The sequence below is a fragment of the Myotis lucifugus genome, unplaced genomic scaffold (assembly GCF_000147115.1).
Source record: "Myotis lucifugus unplaced genomic scaffold, Myoluc2.0 scaffold_2229, whole genome shotgun sequence".
Taxonomy (NCBI): domain Eukaryota; kingdom Metazoa; phylum Chordata; class Mammalia; order Chiroptera; family Vespertilionidae; genus Myotis; species Myotis lucifugus.
The window spans coordinates 10,814-14,265 of NW_005873277.1; the positions used below are offsets into that span (position 1 = coordinate 10,814).

At 42.0% G+C, this 3,452-nt stretch overlaps 1 pseudogene; it reads left to right on the plus strand.

The window, feature by feature from the left end:
* Positions 1 to 703: 703 nt before the first annotated feature.
* Positions 704 to 3,180, plus strand: LOC102431772 (annotated as a pseudogene).
* Positions 3,181 to 3,452: the final 272 nt, after the last annotated feature.

Below are 3,452 nucleotides of genomic sequence, written 5' to 3' on the forward strand. Positions count from 1 at the left end.
CAAGCCAATCCCAGAGGCGGCCGCTGATTTACACACACTATCATTTAAAAAATAAAAAAGGGAGAATTTGCCACAAGCCGGTCCACCCTTGCTGCTTGACACAGTCGCTGCAGGGAAGAAACATCTGCACAGCTTATGTTTCAAGGGACCTGGCGTATATGGCATATGTTTGCTCCCCCTCTTAAAGCTATGTGTTTTAAACAGGACCACCTCCCCGAGAAAGGTTGTTTCCCCAGGTGAGGATTTCTTCCCTGGAGTTAGGGAGAGAATAAAACCCTTTAACTAAGTGCCAGGCGGGCAATTAATCACTTTAACTATGAATAATCACGATTAAGCTACATAGTCTTTACTTAGGATAATCTCCTTCAGTTACTTCCTTGTAGCTTAATAGAACAATAGAGAACCTTGGAATGGAGATAAGAAACGCCCTAACCTTTGGACTAGAATGGATAGGATTAAAATCAACTGGTATAAATACAGATGTAATAGGACAATAAACACAGAACTTGGCTGGAGATCCTGGCAACCGGACTTGGCTGGAGATCCTGGCAATAGAACCTGGTTGGAGATCCTCGCTATGCTGATCAACTGAACGCTGTCGCCGTGTCATTCCTTCTTCACCGACTCCATCCACACCTTTGGGAACCTCTGGACCTGCTGGGGCTGGACCCCAACAATTGATAAATAAGCTGACAGTCAAACGCAAGTTCCCTTGTAGATTTCAACACTGAACTTGCACAATGTCTTTGAAACCAAGAGTAGCAGATTTTGATGAAACATGGAACAAACTTTTAAGGACAATCAAAGCTGTTGTCACGTTGGAATACGTCAAAAGAGCAACATGGAATGATTGCTTCTCAGATATCTATGCTTTATGTGTGGCCTATCCTGAACCCCTTGGAGAAAGACTTTATACAGAAACTAAGATTTTTTTGGAAAATCACGTACGGCATTTGCACAAGAGAGTTCTGGAGTCTGAAGAGCAAGTACTTGTTATGTATCATAGGTATTGGGAGGAATACAGCAAGGGTGCAGACTACATGGACTGCTTGTATAGAAATCTCAACACCCAGTTTGTTAAAAGAAACAAATTGACAGAAGCTGACCTTCAGTATGGCTATGGTGGTGTCGATATGAATGAACCTCTGATGGAAATAGGAGAGCTAGCATTGGCTATGTGGAGGAAATTAATGGTTGAACCGCTTCAGACCATCCTTATCCGAATGCTGCTGCGAGAAATCAAAAATGATCGTGGTGGAGGAGACCCAAACCAGAAAGTAATCCATGGGGTTATTAACTCCTTTGTTCATGTTGAACAGTATAGGAAAAAATTCCCCTTAAAGTTTTATCAGGAAATCTTTGAGTCCCCCTTTCTGACTGAAACAGGAGAGTATTACAAACAAGAAGCTTCCAATTTATTACAAGAATCAGACTGCTCACAATATATGGAAAAGGTTCTAGGTAGAATAAAAGATGAAGAAATTCGATGTCGAAAATACTTGCACCCAAGTTCATATACTAAAGTGATTCATGAATGTCAGCAACGAATGGTAGCAGACCACTTACAGTTCTTGCATGACGAATGTCATAAGATCATTCGACAAGAGAAAAAAGATGGCATGGCAAATATGTATGTCTTACTCCGTGCTGTGTCCACTGGTTTACCTCCTATGATACAGGAGCTGCAAAATCATGTCCGTGATGAGGGCCTTAGAGCAACCAGTAATCTTACTCAGGAAAATATGCCAACACTATTTGTGGAGTCAGTTTTGGAAGTACATGGTAAATTTGTTCAACTTATCAACACTGTTTTGAATGGTGACCAGCACTTCATGAGTGCATTGGATAAGGCTCTGACATCAGTTGTAAATTACAGAGAACCCAAGTCTGTTTGCAAAGCTCCTGAATTGCTTGCTAAGTACTGTGACAACTTACTAAAGAAATCAGCAAAGGGGATGACTGAGAATGAAGTGGAAGGCAAACTTACCAGCTTCATTACTGTTTTCAGATATATCGATGATAAAGATGTTTTTCAAAAGTTCTATGCAAGAATGCTGGCAAAACGTTTAATTCACGGGTTATCTACGTCTATGGATTCTGAAGAAGCCATGATCAGTAAATTAAAGCAAGCATGTGGTTATGAGTTTACCAGCAAGCTACATCGGATGTACACAGATATGAGTGTCAGTGCTGATCTCAACCATAAGTTCAACAATTTTATCAAAAACCAAGACACAGTAATAGATTTGGGAATTAGTTTTCAAACATATGTTCTACAGGCTGGCGCATGGCCTCTTACTCAGGCTCCTTCATCTACATTTGCGATTCCCCAGGAATTGGGCAAAAGTGTACAGATGTTTGAATTATTTCACAGCCAGCATTTCAGTGGAAGGAAACTTACATGGTTCCATTACCTCTGCACAGGTGAAGTGAAAATGAACCATTTGGGCAAACCATATGTAGCCATGGCTACAACATACCAAATGGCAGTTCTGCTAGCCTTCAACAACAGCGAAACTGTCAGCTATAAAGAGCTTCAAGACAGCACACAGATGAATGAAAAGGAACTGACAAACACAGTCAAATCATTACTTGATGTGAAGATGATTAACCATGATTCGGAAAAGGAAGATAATGACGCAGAATCTTCATTTTCATTAAATATGAACTTCAGCCGTAAAAGAAAAAAATTTAAACTTACTACATCAATGCAGAGAGACACACCACAGGAAGTGGAACAAACTAGAAGTGCTGTAGACGAGGACCGGAAAATGTGTCTCCAAGCTGCTATAGTTCGCGTCATGAAAGCACGAAAAGTGCTTCGGCATAACGCCCTTCTTCAAGAGGTGATTTGCCAGTCAAGAGCGAGGTTTAACCCTAGTGTCAGCATGATTGAGAAGTGTATTGAAGTGCTGATAGACAAACAGTACATTGAACGCAGCCAGGCCTCAGCAGATGAATACAGTTACGTAGCGTGATGTTGCTCTCCTCCTGCGTGGGTATGAGAAGATCATCGCCATCACCATTTGGTGTGTTCCTGTGGGGAAAAGAGCAGGCCTGTGCCTCCATCATTTGGTCATGTGGCAGCCCCTGGTTTTCTGCTGTTTACAACATCACCAGTGCCACGTCACGAGCGTCAGAGAAAATGCCTACAGATATTTCAAGCTCATGTCATTATGCCATTTCTTAGAACTTTATGAAAGAATGAGTGAAGTATTGCTGAAATGTGGAAATTTGGTTGGGTAGCCGAAACCGGTTTGGCTCAGTGGCTAGAGCGTCGGCCTGCGGACTTAAGGGTTCCAGATTCGATTCCGGTCAGGGGCATGTACCTGGGTTGCGGGCACGTCCCCAGTGGGAAATGTGCAGGAGGCAGCTGGTCGATGTTTCTCTCTCATCGATGTTTCTAACTCTCTATCTCTCTCTCTTTCTCTCTGTAAAAAATCAATAAAATA